At 40.3% G+C, this 27785-nt stretch overlaps 1 protein-coding gene and 2 pseudogenes across 6 annotated transcripts in view; 1 reads left to right on the top strand and 2 right to left on the bottom strand.

Annotated features, from left to right (window-relative positions):
* The window catches only part of PDE8A (phosphodiesterase 8A), a 154152-nt gene that overhangs the window by 93816 nt on the left and 32551 nt on the right, over positions 1-27785 (bottom strand). The window lies entirely within an intron of this gene.
* On the top strand, positions 7143-10525 carry LOC140595474 (proteasome subunit beta type-2 pseudogene; annotated as a pseudogene).
* On the bottom strand, positions 22964-23529 carry LOC112922886 (large ribosomal subunit protein uL6-like; annotated as a pseudogene).

The raw sequence follows: 27785 nt of genomic DNA, 5'->3' as shown, positions 1-27785 counted from the left end.
TGCTCATAGGGCATCCCAGCACCATCCTCCATGGGGCCACTGCCTTCCTTTGGAAGTCACAGGAGAGCAGGCAAACTGTTCTTTGAGTGCAAAGCAACCACTCCCCCTCCCCATAACAAAAATAAGGATATTTTTAATTTCCAAGTTTTTGGCAAGAGCAAAATTAATACAATGCAAACTGGAACTAAGTAACAAATTTTAACAAGCGAAAGTAATTTTGTTACATAAACTAATTCATTTATTATAGGCTAATGCTGTTCCAAGTAGTGGGGCTTCTACTGGTCTTTCAACTACAGTTGTCTGAGGCTGACTTTACTGTGACAGCAGAAGTGGCCCAGGCACCACCTTACACCATCTTCATGCAGGAAAAACAGTGCCAGATCCCCATAGCTCATCGTTTCATCTTGGTTTTGCTACAGAAGTAGCAAGTATACTTGGCATGCTGGCTCATTTCCATCTCTTCAACAAAACGAGTGCCCTATTTACCTACGATTCCGCCCTTCTTGGTGTTTAGCCAAATAACAGCAAACTAGGTCTGAGCCTGAGCAGAAGAGATGCTCTGCACAGGTGCAACCTCTTGTCAAGAACCACAATACCTGACAATTAGAAAGTGATGTTTTAAGCATTTTACATCCTAACATGCTAGAATGTTATTTATGTATATGGCTTTAGTAAATTTCAGTTATGCTTTAGGAAGCAGGTTGGGGGTTTTGAGTTGACTTATGATGAATTATAAAATTTTCCCATTTAAGAGTAAGTAATGGCTCCAAGTCGAAAATTTCACTTAGGGCACATGCTGTTCAGGAACTAATTATTAAGGTTAAGCCAAAAATGCCTGTACCTGCATACCCTATGACCTAGAAGTGAGAATTTGAGGTCTATTAACAAAGATCTGTAAGGGGTTATATGCAAAAATGTTTGTCCAGGGTTATTTGAAGCGGCAGAGCTGCAGACAATATGGGTATATCTAACTGGGAAAGAGTAATATGATGAATCCTTTTTTAAAAAGATTTTATTTGTTTATTTGAGGATATGAGAAAGAGCACAAGCAGGGAAGAGGCAGAGGCAATCAGAATCCCCAATGAGTAGGGAGTCTGACCTGGGGCTCCATCCCAAGACCCTGGGATCATAACCTGCACTAAGGCAGATGCTTAACCAACTGAGCCACACAGGTGCCCCAGTAATATGATAAATCTTAAATACTTATGCTAAGGGAAAAAGAAAAAAAACCATAATGAGATCTGTAATACCATTTACAAAATTACAAATACATAAGCCCTCAAAAATACATACTTTACAACACCACACAAAAACGAAATAACATACATTAAACACACTAGAATGATTATGTAACAGCTGGCAGGGAGAGAAAAGAAGAGGAGAATCAGATGAAGACCACCAAACTACAAAAAAAGTGAGGAACCGTCAGAGATAGGCAAGGATTTCTTAAACATAAAAAGACTAATAAATTAGATTTTAAAATTAAGAACTTCTGTTCATTAAAAGACCCTACTCAGGGAGTGAAAAGATAAGCTACGGAATGGGAGAAGGTATTTGCAAAACATATGACTGACAAAGGGCTCGTGATATGTAAAGAAAGCCTAAAGATCCAGAAGAAGTAAGGAGACCAACCAGAGGGAGCCTTACACAGCCAGGTGATGCTAATCTGTTAAGAACCGACAGGGTAATTCAGCCCTCTGAGTCAGAATTCAACTAGGAAAAGAAAGCAGCTTATCAGTGATTGTTAAATTCCAACAATTTTGTAAGAATGCAAGTAAGCAGGAAATTTGAACATTTTAAATTTTATAAAACATATAAACAAACGTCACTGGCTAAAGTCTCTTCTATTTTAAGAGAGTTCTTGAGAGAAAATGGAAAAAGAAGCATCCGCATCTACAATTTGTATATCTACAAGGGGGAAATGAGTTACTTATGCAACTACTACACAGTAGAAAGCTTTGTTTCCATAGAGATTATGACACAACTGATTTAGGCCTTAAATTAGAATATTCCGATTTGAATGGAGAAATGATCTTTTTGTCTAAATGAATAGTGTATTCAGTGTGAATAAAAGCTCCGCACATCTGCTGATATCATTTCCTCTTTACTTCGGTAATAATAATGAGAATACATCCATACAAGTCCTAAAAAGGAATTCAGACACCCGAAAATTTCACAAGTGCCTGAAAATATATAGAGAATGACATCTTTCTACAGGATGTACAAAAATATTGACCATAAAGAACATAAAACATTTCAAAGTATCTTTCTGCTCACTTCACAACTATTACACTTAACCATTCTCTTGTATTATTAACTAAACAACAAGACGAAAGTCAATTCTGTCTACCTTCTGTCACTACTACCTGAATTCAACAGATAAACTGTAGACTGTGGGGGGTGGGAGAGGGAGGAACACTTGCAGTTATTAATCCAAAGTCACAAAAACATCAGAATGTTAAGTTTCAAAAGGAAGTGGAATGTATGATGCATAAATCAAGTACATATAAAATCCTTCAGGGGATCACACTGCCCTGGACAAAGCCTGGACTCTGACGTGGCATTCAAGGTTCCTACAGTGTTTGAAGCCTAAGCTTCAACGGCCCTAACAACTCAGGACTTCCTGAGAGCCTGAGTCTCTTACTACTATGCCATCCTTGTGGCTCACTGAGCATGGCACAGTCCTGCTTTCTTCCTCTTCTCCCCTAATTCTTCCTCATATTTCAAAACTCAAACATGCTATGCCTGTGGCCCCAACCTCCATTTGGATGAGGGGCCAAGCCTATGTGTTCCCAAAGTTATCCTGGGCTTATTTTCATCACAGTGGAATTTCATTCCCTTACTTCCTCTGCCAGGCTGAGCTTGAGTTCTATTCACTTTCATAAAATTGGAACCTAAACAAATACAGTGCTTAGTAACTACTGAATAATTACTGAATAATTGAAATCCCCAACATTTCCTCATGTTTTGATAATAAATGTTCCTAAAGGAAATATCCAAGAAGAAAGAATAAACAAATCCCACATGATAGAGTAAAATGAAGAATGACTACATTTCCTGATTGGCTTATATTATAAATCATTCTGTTCTTTTTCTAATTCACTGTGAAATCCTCTCCAGCCGAATGGATATTCTAATTCATTCTCAAAGGTCTCCACAGAAATGATATAATCTTTAATTTTGTTACAGTTGAGTATATTCTTAATAAGCCAAATTTTCAAAGTTGTTTGATTAGCTTCTTGCTTTGTTGCTTCTCTGAACATTTTAGCACCCTAAATCAATTGCTGTTTTCAACCACATTTTCTTTAGCTATCATAGAAAGTGCCTGACCTCCTTTTTAAAAAAAACCTGTTTTCCATTTAAATTATAACATATAACTAGAAGTGAAAAACAGTATTGATTTTGAGCATACATAACTGAACCTGAAAATAAAGCATGATGCACAAAAAAACAGGAAACGAGCCTTCTAGTTCAACCAAAGACATAATTTTCATATAAAAATGTCAGGCTATGACTATGTGATTTTGTAGAAAAATCTGTATGACAAATAAAAAAAGCAAAAAATGTAAAGATTAATACATTTTGGATGTATATCTATACACCCTCAAAATGTCTTTACATATTAAGCTAAAGGAAACCTCAATATCATGCTGATTTAATAGTGTAAGAAATTTTCCCAATAAAAAGACTTATTAGAATGGAAAAACTCTCAAACATACACAGTAGTAATAAGAAATAAATCTAAAACATGAAATTCTAATTACACTCAGAAAATGAAATGAGGGCAGACCACTTCTGCAAGTGGCTGGTTTCACTTATTACATGTTAATTTCCCCTAAATAGTTTCCGGGACACACAGATTCCCAGCATACTGAAAACCCCTCAAGAGAACGACGGTGCAGGGCAGGTCTGCAGAGCTAGCTGAATCTACCAAATCATATGCCTGAAGAAAGACTGGTAGCAGGGGCAACAAGAAGTCTGAATATGTGGTTTTGTGTTTATCACCTCTAAGCTTTGATTAGCTCTATTAACTCGGAGGCAGGGCAATCACTTGGGGGCATCTGAACTGTGGTGGGTCTAAGGACAGGGCCCCCATCAAGAATCACTGAAGCCTCAGTGTCCATCGAAAGATGAATGGATAAAGAAGATGTGGTTTATGTATACAATGGAATATTACTCAGCCATTAGAAATGACAAATACCCACCATTTGCTTCAACGTGGATGGAACTGGAGGGTATTATGCTGAGTGAAATAAGTCAATCAGAGAAGGACAAACATTATATGTTCTCATTCATTTGGGGAATATAAATAATAGTGAAAGGGAAGGGGATCCCTGGGTGACGCAGCGGTTTAGCGCCTGCCTTTGGACCAGGGCGCGATCCTGGAGACCCGGGATCGAATCCCACGTCAGGCTCCCAGTGCATGGAGCCTGCTTTTCCCTCTGCCTATGTCTCTGCCTCTCTCTCTCTCTCTCTCTCTCTCTCTCTCTCTCTCTCTCTGTGTGACTATCATAAATAAATAAAAAAAAAAATAGTGAAAGGGAATATAAGGGAAGGGAGAAGAAATGTGTGGGAAATATCAGAAAGGGAGACAGAACATAAAGACGCCTAACTCTGGGAAACGAACTAGGGGTGGTGGAAGGGGAAGAGGGTGGGGGGTGGGGGTGAATGGGTGACGGGTACTGAGGGGGGCACTTGACGGGATGAGCACTGGGTGTTATTCTGTATGTTGGCAAATTGAACACCAATAAAAAATAAATTTATTATTATTAAAAAAAAAAAAAAGAATCACTGAAGCGCTTCCCAGCAGAATCCACTCCCAGAGGTTTATGTGCCTGGGGACATCTGACTCAGTAAAGGAACTTGGTAGTAAAAGACAGTGCATGAAATAAATCTGGGCAAGGTTTTGCCTCCATTGCCCTGCTGTACACATAAGATTCTGATATTCTAGTAAGCCAACAGTTTCCTTCCATAATTGGAAGGTTGAATATGCAGGACTCTTCTTGCAGGGTAACCAAAAAAAGTGATTTTTAAGTCATTTTCCCACTTTAAACCTGTTTAATGGAAATAGCGCTTCCTCCATGCTTAAGACAAAAGTCATAAAATATCTGTCCATTCTTTCTTAACACAAAGCCCCCAGAATTACATTTTGTTAGTTTCTGAAGGCTGCCATAACAAATGACCACAACCCAGGTGGCTTAAAACACACAAAGTTATTACCTCACAGTTCAGGAGACTAAAGGTCCAAAATCAAGGTGGAGGCGGGCTGATTCATTCCAGAGGCTCTGAGGGAGAAAGCAGCTCTCCTAGCTGCTTCACACTCTCTCCTAGCTCCTGATGGTTGCCAGAAATCTCCGGCAGTCCTTGGCTTGCAGCTGCATCACCCCAAATTCTACCTGTTGTCACATGGACTTCTTAGAAGGACGCTCGTCATTGGATCAAGAGCCCAGACTAATCCAGTATGACCTCATCTGAACGGATTCCATCTGCAAAGACTATTTCCAAATAAGGTCCCATTCTGAGGTTCCAAGAGACATTAATTTTGGGAGGACACTATTCAACCTGGTACACTCTTTAAGTCACACAAACAGCTTTAATTAAGTCATTAAAATGATTAATCTACTTCATTTACATAGAGATCAAATTAGGCAAAACTATAGTAATGTTTGTGGGGGGTAGGGGGTGGCAGAGAGAACACAAGGAGGCCTTATAGGGTCCTGGAATGTTCTATTTTCCAGGATCTGTGTGCTGGTTACATTTACAAGAATTCATCAAGTTGTACACTTAGGATTTCTGCATTAACTTTCAAAAAGCGTTTACTTTAAAAAGAAAGCAATTTGTCTAATATCTTAACAGCACTTCAGTTTTCATCTGAAGACTTCTCTCCACCAGCAAGGGCTGGTTGCAGGGGCAGCATGCCTCTGGAGAAAGGGGGGTGGCTGCCTCTCTCTCCCTCACTTCCTCCCCCACCTGCTAGCTGCTGTTTGAGGCAGGGAGCAGGGAGCGTAGGAAAGGGCCAGAGAGAAGTAAATTCTCACTTGCCTGGTACCATTACATGATCTCTCACTGTTGGAGGCTGATGGATTTTTAAAGCTTTTCTCTTTCAGAACATTTTCGTGGGTTCTTTGGAGATTCTCCTTCTGTGTCCTTAGCCCTGCAACTGCTTTAGATGGGCAGTGCCTCTCTTCCAGCTGGTTTTCCCCAATCCTCCCTTATCTTCCACCCCAGTGCATACGGCACAGCCTTTAGTGCAGGGGTCCCCTCAGCCTGGTCAGCTAACATCTTAGGCAGGAAGCTTTTGAGAATGACCCTATATCAACATTCTACCTAGATCTGGCATCTGCCCAAAGCCAAGTTGTGCTCACAGCTCTGCTCTGAGTTGCTTAGTGGGAGGGAAGGTTGGTATATTCACGTTCAAGTCCACTGTGCTTTCAGGTGACGTGGCTCTGTGTGGATGACACGAGCCCTTTGTCCTCTAATGTCTGGGGTGCTTCCTGTCTGAGCCTCCATTTTACTTACAGGCAATTTTGAAGAAAGCATCCTCATTCACTGTTCAGATGTGTGTCAAGAGAAGGAGCCTCTGAATGGATACAGAATGAAGAGCCAATGGGAAGCAGGAGGAAGAAAAGGACTGCTGTGAAAAGCAGAGGAGTCTGGGTGGCCACCAAGGTGAACAGGAGGTAGACCACGAGGAAAGTAACAGATCTTCCGATCTTCTTGCAAGTTGACAGGGCTGATATTCCTCCTGCATTGCACGTTTGTTGTTCAATCCAGCACCCTCAGCCAGTTCTATGAACTCTAGTACTAAGTAGTCTACTAGGCCTACTTTCAGCACTGTTGAGTTTTCAACCTTGGAGAGTCAAGTTGAAGATTTGAGAGGGTGGTATTAAAGACTACTAAATGCCATTTAAACTAGAATCCTCATGTACACTGCCATCTGTTATATACACACATTAATTTTTATGAAACCATGGATTAAATAGTAAATAAGGCTTTGGTTCTGCTGGTGAAACAAAGAATGCCACTGCACACACATGAAAGGACTAAATATTTTAACACTTCAGGATGAGAGCCTGTTTAGATTTCAGGAGCTTCCAAAAACAAAATATCATATTTTCCTGGTCCTCAGTGATAGCTTTTTTTTTTTTAAGGTTTTTTTTTTTTTTAAGGTTTTATTTGAGAGTGAGAGAGTATACACAAGCAGGGGGAGGGGCAGAGGGAGAAAGAAAGAATCTCCAGCTGACTCAGCATTGAGTGTGGACCCCAACACCATGACAGAAGCTGAAAGCAAGAGTCAGATGCTCAACCAGCTGAGCCATGAGCCATCCAAGCACCCCAGCCCAGTGGTAGGTTGTAAGGACTTCACCACCAAAAAAAAAAAAAAAAAAAAAAAAAAAATAGAACTTCACCAAAACCTCCCACATAGTATTCAAGTTAAGTAACAATGTAGCCTTTTCTTTTTTAAAATTTCACTCATCTATTAGTTTGGGATTTTTAATTTCTTCAAAGGAAAGAAGATAATCACCTTAAACCAACACTTCATTGTAGCTGGCTGAGTGGAAACAAATAGTATAAAGTGAATAACCAGAAGTGAGATAGTATTTCTGTGACTTCAATGCTCTTGAACATTAAGTTGCCTCTTCTGTTATAGGGACCTGTATTAGTGGAATAAGTGGTTTGACTTCCTGATGACCAAGCTTCTGGATGCCATCTTGTGACCTCCAATTCCCATTTATATTTATTGATAGAACAGATATTGACCTTAGTTCTATCAATTATTTTTGTTGCCTTTTTTTTAAGATTTATTTATTTATTCATTCATTCATTCATGAGAGACACACAGAGAGAGAGAGAGAGAGAGGGGGGGGGGCAGAGACACAGGCAGAGGGAGAAGCGGGCTCCATGCAGGGAGCCTGACGTGGGACTCAATCCCAGGTCTCCAGGATCACGCCCGGGCTGAAAGCGGCGCTAAACGGCTAAGGCACCGGGGCTGCCCTGTTGCTCTTTTAAACGACTGTTTTCCTTTGGTGTATTTTGATATTTAAGATGGTTTATATTTTTATCTAGTGATTACTTTTATTAATATTTATAAACCTTTCCTTTGGTAATTTCTACTTAATCCCCTATAAGGAATGATGGAATTAAGGTATTTTCTTCTCCCACACCATCCCTCCACAACACTAGTTTAGCCCATTATATCCTCTTTTCCTGTCTAGCTTTGTACTTCTAAATATACTTACACCTCTATTAGCTTATCTGTTAGTTCTACATGATGCTCTTTGAATCCTAGCTATTAAAGATAAGGGAAGAATATTTTTACTTACCACCCAAATCTAGCTGGTTAGATAATTTCCCACTGTCAGGTTACATAACCTTTACATTCTGTTCTATTGCACTACTCTTCATATTTGTTTTAATAACCTACAATTAAACAGACTCTGTGCTCATCACCAGTTCTTTTGCTGTAGTTTCTCTAGTGATCTTTTGAGGGACTGAAGTTTATTTTTGACTAGATTCCTCAGGAAGGATTCGTGGGAACAATCTTCTCAATATCTTCTGTTAAAAAAACTCGTCTTCTTTTTAAAAACAATTTTGCTGAATATAAAATCCCTGGATCATACTCACTCTTCTGAAGGATTCTGTCAGTGTTCCCTCGTGTTGATGAGGAGATGAAGCAGCCACAATCTCCCCTCTCACATGTGAGTTGATCTTTCGGCCTAGCTGCCCAAATAATTCTTTACATTTGCAGCCCCAAACTTCACATTTCTGGGCACCCGAGTAGCTCAGTTGGTTAAGCGGCCTACTCCTATTTCAGCTCAGGTCATGATCTCAGGGTCCTGAGCAATGTGCAACTTTATAAGATGCGAAATGGTTACGAATTGTCTCCCACAGCAGCAGCTAATTTCACGCGCCAAAACTTGGCTGACTGTCTTTGGAGTCGGACCCCGTATCATGTCAACCTCCTCCTGGCTGGCTACGATGAGCATGAGGGTCCAGCGCTCTACTACACGGACTACTTGGCAGCCTTGGCCAAGACCCCTTTTGCAGCCCATGGCTATGGTGCTTTCCTGACTCTCAGTATCCTGGACCGATACTACACACCAACCATCTCTTGGGAGAGGGCCGTGGAGCTCCTTAGGAAATGTCTGGAGGAGCTCCAGAAACGCTTCATCCTGAACCTGCCAACCTTCAGTGTTCGAATCATTGACAAAAATGGCATCCATGACCTGGACAACATTTCCTTCCCTAAACAGGGCTCCTAACCATATGCTGTCCCTCCCACTTGCCAGGGAACTTTTTTTTGATTGGCTCCTTCATCTTTTTCTACTCTTTTGACATGTATCCTTGATAGATGGTTAATTCAGAATAAAGCTGAATCTGGATAAATTAAAAAAAAAAAAAGCTGCCCCCCTCCCCCAGTCACCCTGCTCAGTAGGGAGTCTACTTGAAATTCTCTTTCCCTCTCCTTCTGCCTCTCCCCAACCCCCCCACCAACACTCTCTCTAAAATAAATAAACCTTTTAAAAATCAGCAGCAAGGGGCGCCTGGGTGGCTCAGTCAGTTAAGCATCTGCCCTCAGCTCAGGTCATGATCCTAGGGTCCTGGGATCCAGCCCCTGCGTCATTGGGTTCCCTGCTCAGTGGGGAGTCTGCTTCTCCCTCTCCCTCTGCCCCTCCCCCAACTTATGCCTGGGCTCTCTCTTTCTCAAATTAAAAAAAAATATCAACAACAAAAAAAGCCCTTCACATTTCTGTTCCCTGCCTCAGGCAATTTTTGTACCCTTCATTTGCATCTGCCATTCACTCCCTAACTCTTCGTCACCATTTCTATTTCACTTAGCTCACCTACTCCATTCCTGTTTTCTATATTGCTGTCTTACATCATTTTCAACATTGCCTCCCTGGCTTTGATGGTTTTCTTCTTCTTTTTCTTCACTGTCTTTCCTGGACTCAAGTTTCTTTTCCTATTGGCTTGTCAGTTCTTCCCTAAGCTTCTGTATTTCTTTTTTTGTGCTCTAGTTCTTTATATAGGTGGATTGACATTTTTTCAATTTGTGAAATATTTAGTCATAATTTTCATTTGTTTTGTGTCAGTGTTTTTCTAGTGAGTGTTATTCACCATTTTTTTTTTCATGTTTCCTTTATCATTTTTTCTTGTAATTACGTTTGACTAGGCCCTAAACTGGTCCATTCTTTGATCACTCATTCATTCTTGAAGGCAGTTTTTCCTAGACCAGTTACTTGAAGATTGATCTGGAAGGATGGCTGGAGCCATATTCAGGGGAATAGGGGACTGCTTTCTTTTTCTGGCAGGACTGTATATATGTGCATATAAGGTGTGGGAAGGTGTTCTTTAGCTTCTCTCTGTCCTTAACCAAAAGGGACAGGCAGCTGCAGGGCCTTAGCACTCTCCTTCCCACCATCACAGATCAGGCTGCTCCCTACATACGTTACTTGTGTAAATCCTCATTCAATCTCCAACCTCCTCTGTACCTTAAAATCAAACTGGATCTGGTGCAGTTTCTGCCACCAGTCTGTGTACACCTTTCCATTCAAACAAAACATTTTGGCTTTGAAACCCATGGTGTATTTCCCATCTTGGAAAACTTTATTTGCTACACGCTGTTTTTTTTTTTTTTTTTTTCCTCAGATCTATGGCTGTGTCTTCTGTCCACTTCCTCTTGCACTCCTGGTCAATCTTTCAAAGACTCTTTCCATTCCTTTTCTGGCTTGTGGTACCACACATCTAATTTCTTCAAAGACAGTGTCTTTATTTCTGTTTCTTCTTCTCCTAGTTTCCAGGGATGATTCCAGGAAAGGACAGAGAAAGGAGGACTTTTAGCATGTTCAAATCTTAAGTTCTACTTTTTTTCCCTCCAAAAAGAAAATAGCTTTAAAATTTCTTTGATTATAAAGTAACACATGGCACTCCAAAATCCAGACAATACAGAAAGGGTACAGAGAAAAAATAAAATAAAAAGGTTTTACCTGAAATCTCATCAGTCTAAAAAAAATCCCTGTTAACACAGACACACATATCCTGATACATATAAATCTACCTTATCCTGTGCTCCTCCCCCCCACTTAAAACTGAGTATTTTCTTGGAAATACAGATCTAAAATATAATTTTAATAGCGACATTATATTCACAATGAACCTTTTAACTAAGAGTATCATGAGGCACTGTAGTGTTTAAACTTTAAAATAAACAATCCCATAAACCAGAAGTCATGCCCCCTCAAGATCAAATTTTCCACATTTTAAAATGTTTCCTTGTAAATCAGAGAAAATGAGGGGTTTATTCCACAGGCCTTTAGAAATAAAACAAGCAGGCCTAGGTCTGTAAAAACTAGGTAACTAAGGGTTCTCTTGAAAAGTTAGGTTTTCCATGACCTTTGTTCCCTGTATAATAAATACACTGTATTTTCCTGGTTTCTCATTTACAAGACAGAGAAAATCCAAACAACAAGTCTTATACCAAGGACGAACAATCTCTACAGGTTATTAAATCAGGAAGACTGAGGAGAATTACAGACTGCTCCTCTTATAACTAGAGGTGAGCTTGTACTAGGGCATCAAACAAGGAATCATGTGCAAATTGCCTGCAGTATATGAGTTTTCACTAAACTGTCTTTTCTAATCCATTTCCTTAATTAATAGAGACTTAGAACTATACAAACACTGAAACTCAAAGCTGGTTGTAGCTGTGAAGACAGAAAACATTCTGTTCTTTCTCTCAGCAGACACAGAAACAACTTTTTCAATGAAATATCCCCTACACAAATGAGCAACCTCCAGATGGCTATGTACTGGCATGTGCCACGGAACAGGCTATACGTGAATGTTATTCACAAAAACATTCCAACAAATGTTTGAATATAGCCCTTAAGTTAGGATATGCCCCCTATAAAACTGGCTTAACAATGGATTCAATAAGCAGTCAGGGACGAGAAGTGCACAAGAGAAGGCCAGAAACCAGTGATTTATTCATAGTAATCAAGCCATTACCAACAACAGTAGCATGTAGCATTTGGATGTTTCCTATGTACTAAAACAGCATCTAAACTTTCCATCAATCCTATAAAGTAGGAACTGTTATCATTCATAATTGGGCAACAGCAGCTCAGCAAGGTTAACCTACTGGTCAGTGACATCACTAGGAAGTGAGGGTGTGGGTATCTAGACCCCTAAGGCCCATGCTTGTCTCTGCACTATACTGCCTCGTATGCTTAACAGCTATGGAAACTCAGAAAAAGGGACAGTGATTTTGACCAAGACAGGCAGAAAGGCAGGAATCAGGCTGGGTCTGGAAAGGCAGGCAGGACTTGGACAAGTGGAGACGCACAGAAAGGTCTGTGTGAGCAGAAGCAACAGAAGAGGAAGGCTAACACAGAATCTCGGACAGCCACATGGATGGGGCTAATTATAACCCTCTTCTCATCCATCTGGCAAGACTGTGTTACAGAAACTGAAAGACAAGATACGTGAGACACAAAGATAGAAGTCTAGCCCCAGCTCTGCCTCTCAATATATGGCCTTTGGGGAGACACTTCACACTGAGCCTCATTATAGTCTCCAGGTAAGAACTGTAATGCACTATCATGTTCAGGTGTAGGTAATAATATGTCATCATTTATAATCTTCTAATATACAAGATTTCCTTTTGCAAGGAAGACATGAGGTAGCTATCCAATTGGCAGGTATGGATATGAAATTGTCATCCATTCCTTCACTTCAACAAATATTTAAGGGGTACTTTTTAGGCACTAAATGTATACCATATGCTGAAGTTCTAGAAATAAAAGTATGGATCCTATCTCCCAGATGCTAAATATAGAAGGATAGAAAAATATAAACAAATAATTACAACACTTTGTGAATGTTTAACAACAAATGCTTGTACAGAGTGTGAGTGCGAAGTGACTGATTAACTCCACCTGGCAGGTGTGGGGGTGGTCACCAGTTTTCAGAAGAGGGACACCTGCTGAAACAAGTCTGGAAGGAAATGCAGGGCTGTGCCAGGTAAGAAGGGGGCAAGGGGCAGTCAGGAACACTCAATGGCTAAGTGGGATTGAGATGGAAGATTCCATAGCAGAGGAGGCAGCAGAGGGACTAAGATCAGATGGCAGAGGCCCGAGCAACCAGCAGCGCTGCAGTTAGGTGAGCACTCGTGCCCGGGCACAACTACCAGGTGAAAACCGTAAATGGATTCCACAGGCAGATCTGATCAGGGCCAGCACCGGAGTGGGTGGCTCTGGCCACAGAAGGAACCCAGGCTGGCTCGGGGACACAGTGAACAGGAAGGATACTGCGAGGCCCCTGGGCCAGACACCACGAGGCCCTGAAGATCATCCACAGGATGACAGGCTTCAGGTGGAGTCCACACAGCCATCCTCAGCCAACTCTAGGCCACCAGGTGAGAGAGGAGAGAAGAAAAGGTGGTGAGGACTCCAAGGAGCAGAATGAAAGCTGGTCCTCGGAGGTCACAGGGGCACAAGCTCAGCGGGAGAGGGAACTACACCAGTGCCAGCCTGCAGGCTGAGTTCTCCACAGCCTCGTCCTTCTCCACCTCTATCCTGGCAGCAGCAGGGCTGGGGGAGGGTGGGGACACAGCCCTGTGTGAGGGGGACACGGCATGCAGACCCCCAGCCCTGGGACCCCAGGGGATGCAGCCGGGGTGGGGGGCTTGAGACAAACCTCTTCCTCCCCTAGACCACCTCGGGTGAGACACTGAGGCCAGGGCTGCTGCCTTGCATGTAAAGGCAACAGGTGGCTGACCCAGGGCTTCGGACTTGGTCACCTGGTACCCCTCTCCTCCAGACCTGTGTGGGGAAAGCAGATTCCAGCTGTGGAAGCTGTTGGCTGTAGCTGGAAGGCCATACCTGACACAGCCCAGCACTCAGGGATGCACTAAGACGGCCTGTGCAGCTTCAAAGAAAGGCCCTGGGCTCGGGCCTGGCAGGGATCCTGTGAAGCAGAGTCTGGCAAGAGAAAAATGTTTCTATCACCAATTTTACAGACTGTTTTACCATTGTACCTTCTCATAATTTTACTCAGCATCACCAGAACAATTCGAGTGGAGGAAAAAAAGAAAGAAATGGAAATAAAATGCTGTATATTTGGGAGAAGATGAAGGATAGAAGGCAAAATGTAAAGAATAAGTACAGAAAAGAACCTTTGGTTTAAAAAAAAATTATCTCTGCTAATTTGTGAATGATGCTCCAAAGTTTAAAGAAATTAAAAAAAAAAAAGAAAAAAGAAAAAAAGATCCATGAGGCCAGAATAGCTCTGATGGAGTCTGAAGCAAATACATTATAGAAGAAGGGAAAGACAGTAAAAATAGGAAATGTCAGTTTCTGACTATAGCCAACATTAATTTGAGAAAATAACTTTTAATGGAAACTTGGGTCATTAAAAAATTCTGGCTGGAGGGGATCCTACTACCTATGGTTAAAATAAGAAAAGTGACAAAATATGTCAGTTATTATTAACAAAAAATTTCAAGGCTGGGCTGCCTAAACGAATTGCCAAAATTATATGCTCTCCAGAGACTTCTGCATGGTCGTCAGTTTGATGAGTATTTTTTTTTTATTCCTTACATCCCTCTCCTCAAAGACTACTTTTTGCCATCATCAGTCCTTTTTTGTGGACTAAATTTAACTCTGTATTTACAAGTCTTAAGGATGTGCACTGAAATAAGCCGCATGCAAAAGAAGATTAAAAATAAGATTGTGCTTAATGCTCTCACGATAACTACAGTTGATTGAAAAGGACGAAGCAAATCCCCAAGAGAGTAGAAGGGAAGCCTCTGCTGTGCTGGCAGGTGTAAGGGAGGATCAGGTAGGAGATGGGATCTGAGATGGGCTTTGAAAGGCAGAGGCAGGATTTTAAGGCAAAGAGGCTAAAAGGAGGTTACAACCCAAATAAATCACACAATTAAAAGCAAACAAGGAATGAGTTTTTACCCGGTCACACTGTCAAATAGTAGGAACAGATAACACTTCCGGGAGTAGTATAAACTGGTACATTTGTAAAGGACAATTTAGCAGGCCAGATACAATTTTTTAAACATTCACATTCTTTGATTCAGCAGTTCAACTTACATGTACATCTAAAGAAAAATCATGCTATTTTGTACCACTTGCATATATTACATACTCAAAAAAATTTTATTAACTTAGGAACAATATAAGAATTCTCACGTTGTGGGAATAAGAAGATTTAGTTGTATGGATGTTCACCACAACATTATTTATAACAGACAAATGTCAGCAAGTGGTTAAATACTACCCCCATAAAATGTAATAGTATGAAGTGTTTCCAGTAGTGCAGTATGGTAATTGACATGGAATGTCAATTTTAAAAGCAGATTTCAGAAAAATGTACTTTATGTAAAAGCCCACCATTTGTTGTTGTTTAATGTATAGCTATATCCTCAGAAAAATGACAGGAAAGATCAAACAAAAATCAGTGATTTCCTCTAAGCGTAAAATAGCAGATAATTTTTATTTTACTTTTGCTTATTTGTGTTTTCTAGAGTGAACATGTATAATTTTCACATTAAGAAATAAAAACATGGAAAAAAAAGAAATAAAAACATGGAATTATGTAAATTTTCTAAGATATGTGAGTAAAATTTCAGTCTTTTTATGACACTATTCCACAAAAGGTGCTGTGGGATACAATGTTTTATAAGATGACAGTGAATGCCACTGCTTAGTCATCTCTACACATTTCTTTGAAAGGGTAGAAATAACTACAGGGAGGAAAGAGAAGAGGGCAGATCATTTTAGCAAACCCCAATCTCAATTTTTCATTTTGGTTTCAATACTGATGTGGGACACCTCTCCTGAGACTGTTTTACTTCAAACACCACCTTCCTCAGAGACGGCTAGCTTTCTCTCTGCTGTGGCTCATTCTTCAGCCTCCAGATCCTTAAATATTTCCTGATCATCTGCAAAGAGAAGTATGCTCTTTTCATTTCACATCTGTTTGCAACTTGTTAGGGAAACCGATAGGCAAAGATTAAACGGAAACCTGAGGGCATTCTGGCTGCCAGACCTGACCACTTCTGAAGCCTCTTCTGAAGTGCGGTAACTCCAATGGAGCCTTGGGGGTGGGGGTGGGGGGTGTCTCTTGATGTGCAACGATAAAGCAGATCCAAAAAAGAGGCATTTTGTCCTTACAAGCAAATGACAATTCCTTAGGTTTTCATATTTATAAGTGACTAAGAACCACATCATAATAACCTATTCATTGAAGTATTAAAAGATAAAATTTGGTGTTCATAAATCAAAGTTAGATGTTACTACATTTAAATAGTATTTTAAAAATACATTTTGTAGTCCCTAGTAAGAAAAAAAAAAGTTACATCATGAACCAGAATATACACATATCCCAAACAAACCGAAATACAAGTTTGACATTCTTACCGCATGAGCCACTGTTACTTTATATTCCAACTCATTTTAAAATAACTGATAGTGGGATGCCTGGGTGCTCAGCTGATTGAGCAACCGACTCTTGATTTCAGCTCAGATCATGATCTCAGGGTCATAGGATCAAGCCCCACCTGGAGTGCCATGCTCAGCGTGGGGTCAGCTTTAGATTCTCTCCCTCTGCCCCTCTCCCCTGCTCATGCATGCCCTCTCTCTCAAAATAAATAAATAAAATATTTAACAATAACAAAAAAACAATAGCAATAACCAATAGTAGTTTTTAAGGCAGCCGCAGGTGTTTTGGACCTCCTTCCATTGAGAGGTGGGGATCTGGATCCCCTTCCTTTGAACCTGGACAGACTCATGGCTGCTTCAACCAAGTGAGAACACTCACTCCCCAGACACTTTCTTCCCTGTAGGAACCCAGCAACCATGCTACGTGAAGTCCAAGCCTAGGGGCACTTGGGTCAAAAGCCCCAGCTGATCCCACCAGCTTTGGAGGCACTGCAGGCCCAAGGACCAGACATGTGAGTGAAGCAGCCTCAGAATGAGTCTAATTCACAGCCACTGGAATCATCCCCTCCCATCTGAGGCCCCAGATATTACAGACCAGAGGCAAGCCACTCCCTACCAGACCCTGTCCAAATTCCTGGGCCAGAATCCAGGAGCATAATAAAATGTCTCTAGTTTAATGCCACTAAGTTTGAGGTGGTCTATAACACAGCAGTAACAACTGGAATGACAATGCCAGACAGACATAACCTGCAAAACTGATGCCACAATCCATTAGTAGGGAGTTTGACAAACACTAGTTCAGAGGACACTAATTCAGTATGGGAAGCTTGGCATTCAACCCTGCAAAGTTCTCCCTGAGTCTGCATACTCAGGTTGTAACTGGGAATGGATGGGATGGGTTGCATAGGGTAATATAGGAAGTGGGGTTTGGGCCCCATATGAATAAGCCAGCATCAAAAGGACTTGAGATTCATGGGGGCCAAACACTGAAGCACAGGAAGGTCATATTGTTTTGGTCTGAGTCTCAAGGTGATCCTAACCCCCCTAAGGATGGTCCAATGTCCCTGCTAACTATATGCCAAAACAGATACTTAATGGAGATACTTAGTGGAGAGAGGCATCTGCCTATAAAATGCCTATAAAACATTTTGATCTAAAGGCCACTTATTTACATCTATCCACTTTCAACACTGTCAAGCCTATCTACAGTTTCAAGCTTTTCTGTTAATGGATAACTTTCATCTAAATATAAACTCAGATTAATCTGTTAAGGATTAGCAGATTCTTTTAAAAAAAAGGGGGTGGGGGGGCAGGGAGAGTAAGAAGCATTTTTGGTGGAAGGAGAGTGTCCAGCAGGGCTGGGCCAGAGAACTTTAATTGATTAAATGGGCTCTTGGTTTCTTTCTTTAAATGTCACTAGTTAGGTTAATATTATAGTACTGGTCCCGGGGGAAAAAAACCCAGGAAATTCACGACAAGGACAGGACTTCCAGGAAGGGCAGCCTGGGAGTGGGAGCATTAAGGAAACTTCCCAAAAGGAAGAGAAGCTCTCTGAGCAAGTGTTCCTCATGCAAGGAGCTCATCTCATGGACCTCGCCTCAAGGGAATGCCCCTTGAAAGGAAAGGTCCAGATCAGAGAGGAAATGGGAATGGGGCCTTAGGGAACTCTCAAGTCAGAATTCAGGTGACTTCAAGCACTTATGGCCTTGGGATATGAAAAGCATATTTCTATTATATTCTCAGTGCCCACAAAAGCAAAAACAAATACCTCTGAGCTTGAGATGGTGGAAGAAGAGATCAAGCAGAAAGAACTAGAAGCCACTCAAAGACCCTAGACTAATTTATGCAGTGTCTCCCCCTAACAGAAAATGTTTCACTATTATTCCAAATAAACATGGTTCCATTTTTTTGTTTTGTTTTTAACCTGGATGTGTTATTCTTCATTGCATTCTTTAATGTGTAATGCATGCAAGTCATCAAAAGTTTCTGAAAAACTGTGTTTAGGGCAATTCATGACTAAAGTCACTGTTCAAAAAACCAACTAACAATCACCACAGCAGCAGCAGCCCCATCAGCACACTGAAGCCAGGAAGCATCAGTATAAGACCTACCAGAAGCAGAGAAGTGAGCCTGGGTCCCAACTGTTGCCTGGTATGTAGGTACTCAGTAGGAATCAACAGAAGAATGAAATGCATGGACAAACAGGCTGAGAAATTCTTGGCACCTGGAGAAAACTGAATACGAACAAGTTTCTTTTTACCTCTTCTACCACTTGTACAGAAAAGCAAAAGGGAAATTAACAAAACAAAAACAAAAACAAGCCTAAGCAGAATGAACAGATGGACTGTGGCCTACATAGAAATTAGTCGGTCACTATGAAACAATTCTGTTCATCTGCAGGGAATCTGGCGAAGGCCAAACTAAGGAAGGTCTGGGAGACTTAACAAAAAGATTCAAGATGAGCTGACAAAGGAAAGTCACCCATTAGGGAGAGAAATAACAAACCAGACCAAATTCACTTACTAAGTAGCAATTTCATAAAGGCTGCCATACCGGGTTTACTCATCTTTCATTCTGTAGACATTTAAGTGCTCCTGTGTGCTCTCAAGACTTCTGTTAAGCAAGAAACCCCTCTTCTGAACTGCATCATAGGAAGTTCACCCAAATATATGCCAGGCATTGTGCCAGGGTTGCAAGGATACAGTCTCTATCTCCATTGAGGAGGTCATAGTCTAGAGGAGAGAACAAGAAGCAGACAATAGCAGTATGACATGCTACCTAAGTTAGAGGTAAGCTCAGCGTTCAAGAAAGATTCCTGAAGGGCTAGCAGGAGTTAGCCAGGCAGGGAATGGGGCTACAGGAAGAAGAAATAACCAGCAAAGATCTGATGACCAACCTTTGTTTGGAAAGCTGAGCAGATGCCTCTCTCCACTAGCTTCAAGGCATTTTTGGAGGCTTGCAGACAGCCAGTTCCAGCATACTTCCATATCCAGCCATCCTGATCTCTTGGCAGACAAAACGCCATGCTGCTCTTATGCTTCATTCCTGCTCACCTCCACCTCCTTCTCTGAATACTCCAGCACCTCCCTGAACACCTGGAACACGGTCATCTCCTCTCCACCACTGTCCTACCATCAACCTGTGGTCAACACTCGTGTAAATGACCCATCCAGCAACTTCCACAGGTTGTCACAACCCGGTGATTTTCACCTCCACCTTACTCGTTCCAGCCCCTCAGCAGCCAAAACTGTCCCATGATGGAAATGTTCAACTCCAATATCCTGCTCTCTGACCAATACGCCCATCCTGCTAGTTCAGTGGGACCTTTACTCCTCTTCTTAGAACTCTGACTTCCAATTCGTTCACTATTGTGCTTTCTTCTCAATTTACCACCTCTCCCATCCTGTATAAACCACCTCTCCTGACAAACTGCTACCCTCTCATTCCATCTTCTGCTCTCCCAACCTCCCTTTCTTTGCTAACACAATGTGGGGCAAATTATGTGCTCTAATCAACACAACTATTCATTCCCTCTGCTTCTACACCTGGGATGCTGGGTACTACTGGAGAAAATCACACAGCTCTGTAGACTGAGACCACCAATCACACATGGTCTCTGCCTCTGCTTAGAAAGCTTTCTATAGGCCCCAAGGTAGCTCTTATCTCCCCCAACAACTCTTTCCCTATCAATGATGTCTTCAAGGTTCGTGATCTCTCACTCTTAGAATATGACCTCACTTCTATTTCAAAAAGAAAAATAAGGCAACCTAGCAACAATTAACTCCTTAAAATTTATGCCTAGTCTTAACCTGCAAAAATGGTAGCATTCATTTTCATGCACACTTCCTTTCTTTCATTGTCTTCCTAAAAGAAATGTCCTTCCTCTTGCCCACAGCTAATCCTACCACCTAAGTCTACTTCAAGGATCCCAACAATAGTCTCCTCTGTCCTAACAGGTAATCTCTCCTCTATGGACTCTTACCCTTTAGCATGTAAACATGCTCATCTATCTTCCGTTTAACAAAATGAACAAATCTTCCCTGGACCCCATGAGATGGAAATCTATGACATGCTAGCATTCCACAGACCCTTTAAAAAAAGCAACCTCAGGTGGTTTGTTTTAGTTGATATGCTATGATCTGTGCCACAAACATGACTCAAAACCACTCCCAATACCCAGGTGTTGCTGCTAGGCTGTGGAATACTGCTGGAGCCGAGAGGACAGCAGACAGCCAGAGGCAGCCTGGTGCCCAAACCACAGAAGGGGTGAGACCTGAACCCAACCAGGTCTTCTCTAAGGAGAAATATGAACTACCCACACATGTGTTTGGACTGATGTTAGAGCACAGCTGCTCTATGCCATAACCCCACTGTGTATCTCCATTGAAAGACCCGAGGCTGACTGCAAATTGCTAAACAACAAACTAGCACGTCAAAACATGCTAGCCAGGATTTAAAACTCACCATTTGGTAACCATCATGGTAATAACATTTCAGGCAAAAATCATCAATGGATGATAAAACTAGTTGGTGAAAGTTTAATGAGAAAAAGTCTATTTACATAGCCTCAAAATATCTGCCTGCAAGATATTCTTTGATTTCAGAGGGAAAAATAGTGAGGAAACCCACAAGACACCATCTTAAACAAGGAATACCAATGAACAGCACCAGGAATAGAAAAAGGGACACAATGTGTCTTCTAATATTCACTGAGAAGGCTCCAACATCACGTCTATGGTATTCCTGCCAAAAATGCATGATCTGAATCTATCATGGGGAAACAGCAGACAAACCTAAAATAAGGAAAATTCTACAAATAACTGGCCTGTATTCTTCCAAAAATGTCTAGATCCCAATAGATCAACATCAAGGGATGTTCTCTGATGAAAAACTAAAGAGACATGACAACTACATGTGTGATCTTGGATTGGATCCTATAATAAAAAATAAGTTTTCTTGGGCCACCTGGATGGTGCAGTTGGTTGGGCTCCAACTCTTGTTTTGGCTCAGGTCCTGATCTCAGTGTTCTGGGATGGAGCCCCATGTCAGGCTCCACGCTCAGCAAGGAGTCTGCTTAGGATTCTCTTTCCCTCTCCCTCTGTCCCTTCCATTCATGCTTTCTTTTTCTCAAATGGGTAGGTAAATCTTTAAAAAAAAATATTTTTTCTTTTGTTATAATAAAGAAAATTTGTGGAACAACTGGTGAAATTTGAGTAAGGTTTATGGAATAGGTAACAGTATTGTATCAATATTTAATTTCATGATTTTGATATTAGTATTGATTATAGAATATGTCTTCATTTTGAGGAAATACATATGGAAGTACTCAGAGTAAAGGGACATCATGCCTGCAACTTAGTTTCAAATGATTCCAAAAATAATTATAATGTGGATAGAGAATAAATGATAACAGTTCACAGTTATGTGAACATTTGGGCAATCTGTGTGAGGAATATCAGGAATTCGTTGCACTACATTTTTTTCCAACTTTTCTGTAAGTTTGAAATTATTTCAAAATTAAAAATAGTATTTTGTTTAAGCCGACAATTGTGAGAAGTAGAAGGAGAAAGTGGTTAAAACCATAGCGGTGGTGTAGGACTTCAAAATGCCACTCTCCTTCTTTGGCAGACTAGGCACATACAAAACAAACACATACAGGATTTAGAAGATTAATAAGCTTAATTTAACTGACATACTTAGAACTTTGTACCTGTGAGAGAATAGGTACTATTTGCAAATGACTATGGACACTTAAATAAAGAGGTAATAATGAGCCTCGTTCTTGGACTCATTCCTGACTTTAATGGTGGCTCCATTTCTGGTGTGAATCACCACATCACCTGTAGAGTGCCAGGAGAAAGGGGCTGAGAGAATCCCAGCCCCCAGGACTCTAAAGAACCTCCCCCCACACCAAGCCCTCCAAAGACCCAAGAGCTTTTAAAAAATGTATTATGAAAGTTTAAAAACATACACAAAAATAAAGACTATAAAGAACCTCCAAATGCCCATCACCCTGATCAGTTATTATAATTTTGACACACTGGCTACATCTATCCCTTTTTTGCTATAAATTTTTTGGGGGTTGTTTGTTTTTACTTCTGAATGGTTTACTTGCCAAATAGCTGGAAAGAATTACTGGTTTAAGAAAAAAAATCAATATAACTTTTACTGTATCTTTAAAATATCACAAATAATGAGGATTAGGGAAGGCATTTGTGGTGAGGAACATGGGGTGTCATATGTAAATGGTGAATCTAAATTCTACAGCTCAAACTAACATTATACTGTATGTAAACTAATTGGAATTCAAATAAATACTTGGGAAGAAAATAAAGCAGAAAAAAAAAGGAGGCATTTGGAAATTTTCTGCTTTACCTGCCATTTTAAATCTATATTATTAAAATATATGTATAGTGAAAAAAATTTTAATAAATAAATATCACAACTAAGTTTGAAAAATCATCTGGCATCTTACTGTTTCTATAGAGGGACAACTTAGATCTTGTTCATCAGCCTGCTAAACTTTTAGCTTCTTTTTCAGAAACGTAGACATCATCCAAAAAATGTTCTGATATCCTTGTTTTTAACTGTTGTGGCTTGCTGAATCAAAGCAACTTAGTTTGATACATGTTCAATGTCATTTCCTTCAAGAATTAACTCATCTTCCCAGGCTTGAGATATTTAATGAAAAAGCAACACCTGTCTCATCCAACCCCTGTAGATGTATTTTTCACTTGAGAGATTTCTAATTTCAACAAGAGAATCATTCTCCTAACACTGTTGATGGGGAAGTGAGCCTACATGGAGTTCATCTTGGAACAGAAGCCCAGCGTAACGCCCTTGATCATGCTCTGGACATGACTACAGGCAGAAAAGAAGCGGCTCTGGTTCACTCTATTTCCCCACCATCTGTCAACTCAGAGCCTCTTCTTTCCAAGAAGACAGTTCTAAACTGAAGTGACTGAAGCTCCTTCGCAGGCTTCCTCTGGGGCCCTTCACAATAATAGTGTCCCTTCAATACGATGTTGACATTTTCTGTACTGCTGACAGGCTGACTGCTGAGAATGGTCCTCATTCTTTCTCACGGTAGATGTGGCAAAGAGAGTGCCATGGCATTTTAAAAGCAACTCTCTAACTTTTTCACCCTGAAATACTTCTGTGAATAGACTTTTCTTCCCAACCACAATTCCACTACAACCAACAAAATAAAAAATAATCCCTTAATATCCTCTGTTCCTCGTGCAAATTTCCTTGACACAAGAACTCTGAATTCCCAAGTTCCTCACACAGGAACCTTCATCCCAGCATGGTAGACCCACAGCAAACACGCTGCCTGTGTAGGTCAATCTCTTTAGACAAGGAAGCTGGAGCTTTGAGCACCCTTACACAAGGAACTATGCTGCTAGGAAACTCTGAAAAAGGACAAATTTCTACATGAAGCCAAAAGATGAAAATCCTTTTTTTTTTTTTACTTTAAAAAAGATTTGAGAGAGAATGAGTACGGAGAGGGGTAAATGGAGAAGCAGACTCCCCGCTGAGCAGGAGTCTGACCTGGGACTAGATCCCAGGACCCTGGGATCATGACCTGAGCTGAAGGTAGATGCTTAACAGACTGAGCCACCCAGGCACCTCAAACAATCTATTTTAAAAATGGAGAAAAAGAGTGCCTGGGTGGCTCAGTCAGTTAAGCATCTGTCTTTGGCTCAGACTGTGATCTCAAGGTCCTGGGATTGAGCCCCACGTCGGGCTCTCTGCTCAGTAGGGAGTCTGCTTCTCCCTTTCCCTCTCCCTCTCTGCTCTAACAAATAAGTAAAAAATATTTTTAAAAAAGAAAAAATAAAAACGGAGAAAAATAGTGCCATTATAGGTTCAAAGAATAAATACCCTTCATAAAGGGTACTTATATCCCAAAATAAAAATAATAAAAAAATATAAAGAATTGAGGGCGCCTAGGTGACTCAGTAAATAAATAAAATCTTTAAAAAGAAAAAAAGGGCAGCCCTAGTGGCTCAGCGGTTTAGCGCTGCCTTCAGCCCAGGGTGGGATCCTGGCGACCCAGGATCGAGTCCCATGTCAGGCTCCCTGCATGAAGCCTGCTTGTGTCTCTGCCAATCTCTCTCTCTCTCTCTCTCATGCATAAATAAATAAAATTAAAAAAAAAAGAAAGAAAAAAAAAGAACATAAAGAATTGGCAAAGGGAATATCAACTCCAAAATACACATGAAAAAAATCCAATCTACCTAGTAATCAAATAAATACTCAAATAATGACTTGCTATTTGTCATCTAAATTAGCAAAGATTAAAAAAAAAAATACAGTGATAGCAAAAATTTGTCTCTGTAACTGGGTAAAAGGTTTTCTGGAGAACAGTTTGTCATATGTTCCAAAATCTTTATTTTTTCCCAGGAACTGTCCTAAAACAAAGTCATAAAAAGTGTACACATAATTATATAAATAAGGATTTCATAGCAATAGGGCTTATTTCTAATGTGGAAAAAGACTTGGGGTGGGGGTGTTGGGGCGAGAGGTGCTAACCATCTAAATGTCCACTAGTAAGACAATGTTTAAATAAAATCATGGCATGTCCTACAATGGAAATACTAGAGACTGGTATCATAACTGACAGTGTGGCCCATGGACCAACTGTAACTGGCCCACAATGAAATAAAGAGTTTAAGCCAGAGTATGAATTACCACCAAAAAAAAAAAAATGTAAACAGCAAGATATTCTCAATTAAGAAATCAGTATGTTGATCTACATCTGGCATAAATACCTTCTCTTGCCCGAAATGATAAGAAACAGTCTGCCTGCCCCTTTGTACAGTACCACTACAGATTCCACCCCCAAAATATATCCCAAGTTTGCCCACATCCCTCTATCCGTACTGCTACCACCGAACAAACACAAATGACTTGGACTGTAGAGTGTCATAAATCTAGTTAGTCCACTGTTGCTTTTGTGCCCCTACAGCTTTTTTCCAGAGTAGCCACAGTGATTTTATTCCCAGCTTTATGGAGATATAATCAAGGTCATCATTTGGAAATGACCATCAAACCTTGCTTATTTTCAAGATAGGTTACTAACAGTTTAAAATCTTAACAATATCAATTCTGGAAATAAATTGAAATTTACAGAAGTAGAATAAAACCAGAACAGGTCAGTAACTATAGAAGAAACTGAAAATTTTAAAGAATTAGCACTGAGGTTCTCAGTGTGGCAGGGACTTTTAAATGCTTACTGGTATCTGGTTCTCCTCTCTCTTGACACACACTTGACACACTTCCTACCCTTACAGTCAGGCCATTGACTAATTCTACCTTCAACAGACTGAGCTGAAGTGACGTATGTCCCTGAGGCATTTCACTGAAGCTGTGCGAGGACCTCTTGCCCTCACCACAGCAAACCCCAAAACTAGGTGTTCACATGGCGGTATCACACGATGAAACAAATATTAAATAGGGTTTCTTTCTATGCAACTATTCTCAGAATTATATATAACAGTTTCCTACTGTATTTATCACTCATATGTTAAGTACTTTCCTTGTCAAATAGTTGAGAATAATTTCATCAACTGTCGATATGATTAAGATTTTATACTACAGAGTTGGGAGTAGAAATAATTGCATTTACTAACAAATGTTGAGGATATCTCACCCACACTTTGAAAAGCAAAACAAATAAACAGCAAAACAAAAAAACAAAAACTCTACATCATTTCCTTCCTCTATTCCTTTGATGGCATGTAAAAGTCTGCTAAGTCTTAGTGGAGAAAAACTAGAACTTTCTCACCAAAATTAGAAACGAGACACTATTTTGTAATAAAAATAAAATGCTATCTTCTCTACTTTCTAACACTGTCCTGGAGATGCTATCCAATGCAACTAGATAAGAGACTGTAATGAGTGGTCTAAGAATTGGAAAAGGAGTAAAACCATTCACAAATAATATAATGATATGTCTGGAAAACTCAAAAGAATTGATAAGTATTACAAATCAGAGATTTAGAAGGTTACACAATAAATATATCAAAATCAATAGGCTTCATTTATAAAAGGGAAATTCTATTAGAAAGTACAATGAAAAAAAAGTACAATGAAGAGAGAAAACTCTACTTATGAAAGCAAAGTAGTAATAAAATATCTAAGTAGAAGCTTAAGAAGAACCTCTGAAGAGAGGTGTAAAAACACTGCCCCCGAAAACACAACAAATTTGAACAAATGGAAAGACATACTATGTGCTTGGTAGGGATATATAACATCATAAAGATGTCAGTCCTTCCTGTACTAATTTATAAATTTAACAGAATCCCAATAAAAATACCTTCAAGGTTTTTTTTTTTTTTAAGAACTAAACAAGCATATTATAAAGTTCATCTGTTAAAAACAACCAACTAAGGATAGGGAAAGAAATGAGGAGGACTAGCCCTACCAGATATTTAAAAAGGATAGCAACGGTGCCTGGGTGGTTCAGCCAGTTAAGCATCTGCCTTCTGCTCAGGTCATAATCCCAGGGTCCTAGGATCCAGCCCTGGTCAGTTGGTTAGGTAGGTAAGTTGGGCTCCCTGCTCAGCAGGGAGTCTGCTTCTCCCTCTAGCCCTCATGCTCACAAGCACGCTCTAATAAATAAATAAAGCCTTAAAAAAAAAAAAAAAGCATAGCAGTGGCACACAATTAGACATACTGACTGATGAAAAAGAATAAAAATCCACAAATGGATTTAATTTTGTATGAAATTTATCACAAGGGTAGCATATCAAAACAGTGGGGGAATACACTTGTTAATAAATGGTGCTGGGAATAATGCAATAACAATATGCGGCGGGGGGGGGTGGTGGATCTATTCTTCACACACCAGGATGTGTACAAGGGTAAATATTTAACAACCTGGCAATGAAGGAAACTTTACCACTATGACTCAAACTCCAGACACAATAAGAAAAAGTATCACCAGAATTACACAAAAATTTTACAATTTGCATAACAAGACATCTTAAGCAAAGTAAGAAGGAAAATGAGCAAATATTTGTAACAGAGAAATGGCATCCAAAAATGGAAGAAAAAGACAATCCTTTGGAGAAGTGTCCTAAAGGAATAGGAACAGGTAATTCACAGAAAAAGGAATGCAAATGACCCTCAAACATGTGAAAAGATAGATGGCCAATCAATCTCAAGCATTTTATGAGAAATACAAATAAAATGCCAAAACTACATTGGGATACCACAAAATCCCATTCTGAAACAAAACAGTCGTGAAACAGATTTTCTGATACCCTGCTTGTGAAAATGCAAAATGGCACAACCCCTCTAGGGGGGAATTCGGCAAGATGAGCA

The sequence above is a fragment of the Vulpes vulpes genome, chromosome 14 (assembly GCF_048418805.1).
Source record: "Vulpes vulpes isolate BD-2025 chromosome 14, VulVul3, whole genome shotgun sequence".
NCBI lineage: Eukaryota > Metazoa > Chordata > Mammalia > Carnivora > Canidae > Vulpes > Vulpes vulpes.
This window is presented reverse-complemented; position numbering and strand designations above follow the sequence as displayed.